Source organism: Saccostrea echinata, unplaced genomic scaffold (assembly GCF_033153115.1).
Source record: "Saccostrea echinata isolate AGI-Se365-2 ecotype Australia unplaced genomic scaffold, CSIRO_AGI_Sech_v1 ptg000033l, whole genome shotgun sequence".
In the NCBI taxonomy this organism is placed as follows: domain Eukaryota; kingdom Metazoa; phylum Mollusca; class Bivalvia; order Ostreida; family Ostreidae; genus Saccostrea; species Saccostrea echinata.
Genome location: NW_026889782.1, coordinates 3,367,746 through 3,377,451, shown reverse-complemented (window position 1 = coordinate 3,377,451; position 9,706 = coordinate 3,367,746).

Sequence of the window (9,706 nt, the reverse complement as noted above, 5' to 3'; positions counted from 1 at the left end):
GTAACTGTGCTTAAGAATATTCATGTCTCCAGCGAGATTTAATAAAATAAAACATTTTATACCAAATGGTAGTTTTAACATTTAAACGTTTTATCATAGAGTTTAATTTAACATTAGAATTCTATATGGAAGAATGGAAGAAAAACCCGCGGGGAGGGGATATAAAGGATAATTATCTCTCTCTACATGTACCTAAAATGACAACAATATACATGTACCAGGCGCGTAGCCAGAATTGAAATGATCTGTACGCAGAGAACGGCAGGGGTTGGTTAGGGGACTTGAGCCCCCCCCCCCCCCCAGTGTTTAAAGGCTCTGGTCAGGCACGTGATATAGATTTTGCCAGCCAGAGAAAAATCTCAACTTTAAAAATTTTGACAAGCAAGGACGAAAAAGGAAGATTGACTAATTTCGAAGTCCTATTTCTTGTGTGTGTGTGTTTCTTGGGGGGGGGGGGGGGGGTCCAACTTTCACAAACCAAATTTTTATTAATGCATTACCAAATTACCATGATTTAACAATGGTACAACAAACAGTGAGGGTCCACCCTTTCAATGTACATTTTCAATAGTAAAAGGTTAGGTTTTGGGAATAAGTTGGGGGGGGGGGGCTCCCCTGATACTACGTGCCTGCTGGTGAAGGCCCAGAAGCTCCGGAGTTTCACCAAATATTTCATTCATTTTCTTGAAATATAAAAATTATGCCATTTAGTTTTTGTTTAGGAAATAAGACATAGTAATATTTATTGTTTTAACGAAAATTAATATTCCATGGAAACTTATTGTACATATAATTGAGGCTAAAAATTTAACTGATATATGATATATTAATTGGTATCATGTAATCTTTCTTAACGCTTAAAAACACGTATACAAATTTTTAATTATGAACAAAAAAAAATCGTATTGTAAATCATACCAGTATATCATAGCATTCAACGATGTGACTGAAATTTAATTTTTCAAAGATCTTTAAAAAAAATTTCAATGTATGATAGAACAATGACAAAATAATGAATGATTTATTTGGATTTGGCAGTTATTAAATAAAAGATTTCAAATTTTATCATACAGCCATGATAATATAAAATTTAAATCGACACAGTATGACACAGAATAATTTGAAACACGAACATTTGCTGGATGGTACTGAGATTTTTTTCTCCGAATAATTCTCTCTTATTTCTTTTCTTTTTTCTGAAAATGATGTGTACGCACTTGCGTATTTGCGTATAGGCAGCTACGCGCCTGCTGTACCCATCACCTTGTAAATTCCTTCATTATAAAACTCGGTAGAGGGGAAATTTTATGTAATTTACAAAAAGTCACGGCACAACTTATCATGCAATATTCGTGTATACATGTCCAAGTACATTACATGAAAACTCCAATATTTTAAAAAATACAAATTAAAGCTGCCTGATTTATAAGACAACTGATATGTAATTGTTATTTATAATTTATTTCTAAACTCTTTTATATTGTGACTGCCGAACAATCCACTGATCACGGAAATTCGGGTCGATTAAAAATAAAATCCACGGGTATTATGTGTACCAATTAAATATAAAAAAAAAAAAAAAAAAATAAGCATTTAATATCACAAATTTAAACTCAATCGTTATTCTCGGGTGTATTTTAGACATGATTGATAAAAGATAAAAGTAGAACAAGTTTTCAATTCCCTGCTCGTGGAGCCCATGGTTGCTGTCGTAAATGACCTTGATCACATTCGCACATTGCAAATGGGAAGTTGGAGATTTATTTTAAGTGGTGCATCCGATGCACCATATAAATTAAGTATTTATTTCTTTATACAAAACAAAGTCAATTATGCTTTTTTAACACCCGGTACCGACAAATATTGAAATTTAAAGCTTGCGTTTTTGAAATGCGCCCCCCCCCCCTCGGTAATTTCTAATCCTGCGTTCGTAAATGCATGTGAATTATACTCATATTTTTCAATTATTAATAAACCAATGCTTTGTGTTAGAAGACTATTAATGACACACAGTTTTGATTAAAATTATTTAATACAATTTGGTAATAAATAGACAAGAGCGGAGACCTGATAAAATTTCGCTTGAAATTTCGTTTGTTGCTTTCTTTGGAAAATAAAATAAAAAAGATATGATCACTCCGATTGTGCATTAAAATCAATTCATTGAAAATGTTGCACAAACACTGTAATTACATATAATTAATTTGAATAAATTTCCTGTCCATTTTTATTTTTGAGAGAAAAAATAAAGAAAAACAAATTAAATATACAATACCGTGCAATTTTATTTTGTTGTTCTCATACTTTTTTTTTAATTTCACTCTTAAAATACATCCAGTATAATATCTCCGAATAATATTAGCTATAAACAACACTATTTGACATCCTGACCCATCGATAGCCATATTTAAAATGAAATGACTTCCGAATGAATCCTACACGTTTCTCACACGATTCTTGCACGAAAGTCGCACGTTTCTCACACGGTTCTTACACGAAAGTCGCACGTTTCTCACACGCTTCTCGCACGCTCGCTACACGGTTTGCACGAAACGCTTTGGAGCTTACACGAAACGCTGCACGGTTTACACGAAACGCTACACGGTTTGCACGAAACGCTGCACGGTTTACACGAAACGCTACACGGTTTGCACGAAACGAAAAGCGCACGAAAGTTACACGCTTTATTGGGGTAGTAGCACGTTTCAGGGTCTGTAAAGTATTTGAAAGGTAAATAGAATAAGAAAATTATGCAAGAACATTTATTGTATAATACAAAAAGTACTTTCTTAGTATAAATTGATCAGATAGACTTGGAAACAATACATGAATAAAACTGAAACAAAAATAAGTTATCTTTTTAAATGTTCTTCAAAGGCCAAGTGAGGTCAATGTGAGAGGTAATAGACATTTAGTTAAAAGTCTGCATGGTAATAGTGATAAATGGGGGATAGATAGATAGATACTAGAACAATTATTTTGTTGATCTTAATCGTACCATTTTTCTTGCAACAAAGCTTCATGTATCAGTTTATGGATCCTCTAAATTCTTGTACTCGGATGACCGTAAAGGCCTTTGGGCCTCTTGTTCTTTAATGATTTAATTAAATGATCGCTGATTATAACGTATGCCCGTTTGAAGTTAGCTTTCAAATATTATTAAACAATGTATAAGAAGGGGTAGCAAAATGAACTTGCATGACAACTTGTATGAAAACTTTTAATGTGTCACGTCTTTTAGGCATCTTTTAGGCATGTTTCATTGTTTTTGTAATTTTATTTTTTCCTATTGAAATAAAATATATCTAGTTTTCTGATGAAAAATAAACATATTACTAATAAGTTTTCCGATTTGAAAAGAGCTAATATGAGAAAATATGTCGAAAAATTTTGATACTATTAACCGATTAATCCGTCGTAGCGTCTTTCAGTTAACCGATTGGCAACTTCGTATTCGATTGCCATCCCTAATATGTTACTACATTTACCTTGTCATTTCTTTTTACTGCAGCAGCTGAACACATTCTGGGCAACGTCCTATTTCTCTTTCTCTCTCCTTCAAAATAATTTTTGAACAGGGAGGTATATAGAGGGTCGACTATAAATTTGACACCTTCATTTCACCGAAACGACGGAGTAAAATACCTTATATGTAGTTCATGAGTCATGTTTTTAGTGTAATGATTTCCTAATGCCTTTGTAATCAGATAGTTGGTATGTTTTTGGATTAGCTTATCAGTTGACATAGATTATTAATTCTAAGTGCATTTAAAAGCAATACACTTTTTACTGTATTATTTACACAAAACATATCATACACCAAAATTTAAGCAATTTTAACCTAAAGCTAACTTAGTGTTTACATCCCAAACTCTTTTTTTCCACTTCATGTCTCGCTAGACCTCAGCCATTGTTTTTTCCCTGTTGGTACAATGTTGATTCCATCAAGCAATGAACACCTTATATATACATGAAACACACAGCCTAAACCATAGCACCTTTCATTTACAACGTATGTTATCCTCAGGGGTATCTTAAAATGACATACAATAGACCCCTCTAACAGTCTATCAACCAAAAGTCCCAGTTCCACAATTCTTCTGCCATTCCTCAAATATATCTCTGTCATGTTGTCCTCGTTCTCATCCACATCTTCATCACTGATGAAAATGAGGTACATGTACATGCTGGTGGTTCTTCCACATTGCTTATCATTTCTTTTTGGAGTCTACCCGTTTAAAATGACCACGCTCGCTTCACGTTTACCTCAGTAATACTTTACTGATTTCACAGTCTAGAGAGTTCTAAACGATAGACCACTCTCATCTAGGGGCAGATTACACTAAATGGTCGTTTCTTTTTTTTTTCCCTCCGGATAACCATGACTTTGTAATGTCCTTAAAACCTAGCAAGTCAAAATCAGATGTAGCAACTTGTTTGATTCTAAATGCTGACTTAAGCAAGAATGTCCCTTGACCAAGCAGAACTAACATGGCTGCAGCATCGTCAGTGTAAGTGTAATGAACGGACCATGCTGCGTGAGCTATGTAATATTTAATGAAGTAATCCTGGATATGATATGACTGCCGTCATGAGAAAAGGGCCCTTATCTTTTGACGTCACAATGCTCAGAAAACGACGTCAAAGTCGCGGTATTGTAAACACGGAAGTAAATTTTGTTGACTGCGTGTTTGTAGAAATACACGTGTAGATAGAATGAAATGAAACTGGATTTCCTGGTGTGAAAAAAATAAAATCATACGAATTTCGAAGCGGAAAATTTTAATAAATAACATTTTTACCATTTAGTACATGTATTTATTCAGGTTTCTGTGTAAATATTCTGTATAATTAACATAATCCAAACGTTATGTTGAACGCAATATCAGATACTAGTAGAGCGATTAAAAGCGACGTCTATATATGATGCAAGGCTACAGATATATACTAGTATATATTTTTTTTCTTTTTTTGACTGAGCTTTTTGAAAATGCTTATATTCGATTTATACATTGATGTATTAATTAGTCTTAGTACTGATAGGTAGTTAGTACATACATTTATATTTTTTTCAGAGAGAGAGAGAGGGGGGGGGGGCACTCAATGCACATACACATGTACGCGTTGTTTAAAAGTAAAAATGCTTCTTTCATTTGGAAAAATATATTGTAATAATGTTATGACATATTTTATTTTTATTCCATTGCTCATCATATCAATAAGCGCCGTTAGACCACTTCAAGTGTGTGGCGTCGTTTTCTAAGTGAAGATGAGGAGGGGGGGGGGGGTAATAATTAACAAACTAAAAAAGTCTCCAAAGGTATAGATACTGTAATATAGGAAATTTGATGTTCCTATCACAACAATGGAAGGGGTGTGTATGTGGCAAAAGGCCTTTTCATAAATAATTAACAGCATGAGAATATTCTCCGGGGAAAATGGGGAGGGGGGTTCCCTCTCCCCTTTGATTATACTGCCTAAGGATCAAAGAAAAGTGATGTGCGTGATGTGTCTCTGGTAAATATGTAAGTTTTGAAATCGGGCATAATAAACATGTGTACATAGCATAAAAACTTGCACTATCGAATGTTTTCAAAGTTTTTGTGTCTTTTCCACAGTATTTTCGCATCCATTGAATACTTGTACATGTAAGAAGGCTCAAATCGAGAACTAATAAACGGTGAAATTACACGATCCCGGAAAACAATAAAGCATGCACAAAATTGCTGATGAATACGAAGTATTTGCTTTAACAAAAGTTGAGGTACACTGTTATCATAAATATCGAAAAAGGTATTATTCTTTGATAACAAAAACCTGTCTTATCCGACATGCTGCGGGAAATAAAATCAAATTCGGATTAGACAGTGTGTCGGATTACACAGTGTTGAATATTTCTGAGCGTTATGATTGGTGTCAAATGACTTCAAAAACCATTTTTCATTAGGTTTAGAGTACACGTGTATTTAATTGTCAAAATGTTTGCATAATTGTGTGTTTCTTTGTTGTATGAAATATACCTTCGTTAATTAGCATTTCTTTGAGCATTAGTAAACTCTGTACGATGTTTGTTTTTTTGGTTTGGTTTGAACATATTTTATTGTAGTTTTTAATTACAAAGGGATTGGGCACAAGTTCTAAAAACTTATTAAGCCCTCTCCCTACATGTAAATGACAAAAATTAAATTAAATTAAATTAAATTAGGTCACAGTTAAATATGTACATTCAAAATATTCAATATTAGTGAAATTTACAAATCAATGCATTTTAAAAAATCATACATATAATTTTATATATACATGTATATATAAATAAATATATTTATAATAATACTAATACTAACATGTAAATCTGCCAGAATGTTTAATAAAAGTTTGAACAATACAGAAAAGACGTTCATTCTCCACAGCACTCAATGAATCTATCCCCCATAATAAAACATGTGTATCTAAAATGTGAATTTTATCAAATAATAAAAATTTATCAAGAAATTCCTTTCTGGCTTCTTTATACTTTGGACATATAAAAAAATAATGATACGAATCTTCTTTTTTGCCACAAGAGCATGAAGGACTTGAGATTAAATTACATCTGTAGAGGTCAATATTTAATGCACAATTATGTCGAAGTCTGGTCTGGAGAACATTCAGTCGCCTGTTACCATATTCAAAGTATGACGGTGGGGCAGATTTTTTAATACTTATTTTAGATTGAAAATTTGACAACAGTTGTAAGTTTCTATTTTCAAGTGGTAATGAGTTCCATTCGATTTGAACATATTTTATTGCAATAAATATATACAATGGGATTGGGCACAAGTTCTAAAAACTTAATTCGCCCTCTCCCTACGTGTTATATTACAAAAAATTCAATCAGACGTGTCCAACAGCATGTACAAAGTAAATTAACTCACAACAATATAAGATTGAACAATAGAGAAGAGATATTCATTTTCAGCAATACTGAGTGAGGTATCCCCCCAGAGTAAAGTATGAGTGTCAACAATATGAACTTTATTAGATCTCAAAAACTTATCGAAGAAATCTTTCCTGGCCTCAGTGTAATTAGGACATGAGAAAAAATAATGATGTGTGTCTTCTACCTTACCACAAGAGCATAATGGACTAGATATTATGTTACACCTATAAAGATCAATGTTTAGCACACAATTGTGTCGGAGTCTAGTGTGCAGTATATTGTAGTGTCTTTTTCCAAAACTGAAATAAGGCGGGGCTATTGTTATTTTTTGTGTGATTTTACTTTTAAAAGCAGATAAGGAGCTCGAGAGTCTGGTGTCTAGCGATAAAGAATTCCACTCGTTTACTACAGTTGGTACAAATGATGATTTGTATGTTTGCAGTCTACAGACGGGTATATTATAATTTTGAGAGTTTCTTGTATACGCGGAAGAATTACATCGCATTTTAGGTATAATTTCACGTAGATAATCAGGAACTAAATTATTATGAATTTTATACATGGTATTCAATCTCTGAATCTTGCGTCTATCAATGAGCGGTTCCCAGTCTGTTTCAAAGTACAAAGAGTCTCTAGATGCAATTAAGGTCAAGCCAGTAACAATCCGTGCTGCGTGTAGTTGCAATTTCTCTAATTTTTCAGAGTCGATAGCTAGACAACCACCCCATACAACTGAAGCGTATTCGAGCTGAGGGCGGATAAATGAAGTATACATGAGTGAAATAGTCTTTCGATTTATTTTAAATTTAAGTTTTTTTAATAGACCAATTTTTTTGTATGCATTAGACAGTAAGATTTCAATGTGAGTTGACCAACTTAAGTTATATGAAAAAGTTACCCCTAAATGTTTATGAGTTTGAACATATTCTAATTGGCTATCTTGGAATAGGAGTTTGGGAGGTTCTATGTTTTTTCTTGTGCTAAAAAATACAACCTTAGTTTTGGATGGATTAAATTTTAGTAACCATTTGTTTGACCACTCTTCAAGAGATAAAAGATCATTATTCAGATTACTTTCTATAGATTTAACACATTTAGATGCGTACTGCAAACTGTTATCATCAGCGAATAATCTACAAAAGCTTGACATCTTGTCAGATACATCATTTACATAAATTAAAAATAATAATGGGCCTAATACAGAGCCTTGTGGAACGCCGGCATATAAGGAAGCCGAAGGGGATACCAAATTTTTGTAAATAACTCTTTGTGTTCTATTTTCTAAATAACTTTTTAACCAAAAGTACATGTTACTCTCTATGCCATACATGTTTAGCTTAAACAAGAGCCCTTTGTGCCAGACACGGTCAAAGGCCTTAGATAAGTCACAAAAAATCATACAACTGGATTTACCATCATCAATATTTCTAACAATATTATCGTATGTTTCCAACAATTGATAAACCGTAGAATGACCAGGCAAGAAACCAGCCTGGTATTTGTAAAAAATATTATTACAATGAAAGTAGTTATACAAGTGTTCAAATACAATACGTTCCATGACTTTACCAACACAACTTAACAATGAAATAGGTCTATAGTTTGACAAAACAGCTGGATCGTCTTTTTTAAAGAGAGGAATAACATTAGCTAATTTCCATTTTTGAGGAAAAACACAGTCTTTCAATGAGCGATTAAACAGTAAACATAGAGGTTTGACAACAGTAAGTTTTGTTGATTTTAACATTTTATAACTAATACAGTCTTCCCCAATGGCTTTGTTAACAGGTACTATAGATAAAATATCAAACACTTCTTGTTCACAAATAGAAATATTGTCAAAAACACTATCACACTTAGTAATTCCTTAAGTTCCATTCATTAACTACAGTAGGAATAAACGATGACTTATAAGTCTGTAATCTACATTTTGGAATATCATAATTTTCAGAATTTCTAGTAGAATAGCTAGATGTATTGCATCGCATATTGGGAAGTATGTCTATTAGATAATCTGGTACTAAATTATTATGCATTTTAAAAAATGTCTTTAATCTTGCTGTCTGTCTTCTACAACTAAGTGGTTCCCATCCCGTTTCGAAGTAAAGTGAATCTTTAGAGGCTATAGTTGTTAAACCTGTGACAATTCGTGCAGCATAAAGTTGCAATTTTTTTAGTTTATCGTTATCATTGTTTTGACAGCAGCCCCATACCACAGAAGCATATTCAAGTTGTGGTCTTATAAATGACGTATACATAAGGGAGAGAGATTTTCGATTCATTTTAAATTGTAATTTTTTTAATAGAGCCAATTTTCTGTAGGCACTAGCCAGTAAATTTTCAATATGTGATGACCAACTAGCATCATGAGAAAATAATACTCCAAGGTGTTTGTGCTCAGTGACAAAGTCCAATTGACATTGTTGAAAGAGAAGCTTAGGATATTCGATTTTTTCTTTGTGCTGAAAATTATTGCTTTAGTTTTAGAGGGGTTGAATTTCATTAACCATTGTTTTTTTAATGGACAAAACAGATGGAACTGCCGATCGCTTCGAGATGTTGCAATTTAATTTTTACCATTTTACTAAAGCAGTAGATGGTTAAGTAAATATTTCGTTTACATGTACCTTCTTTACACAGTGGTATTATTTTTTTTCCTACACTACATTTCTCTCCGAATTTTCTCTACTGTTTACTTCTCAACATAGACTGTGCTATTAATACCGTCACGCGACTTTTCATACAAACCGGACGTAACTCTAAAACATTGTGATTTTTATCAAACAA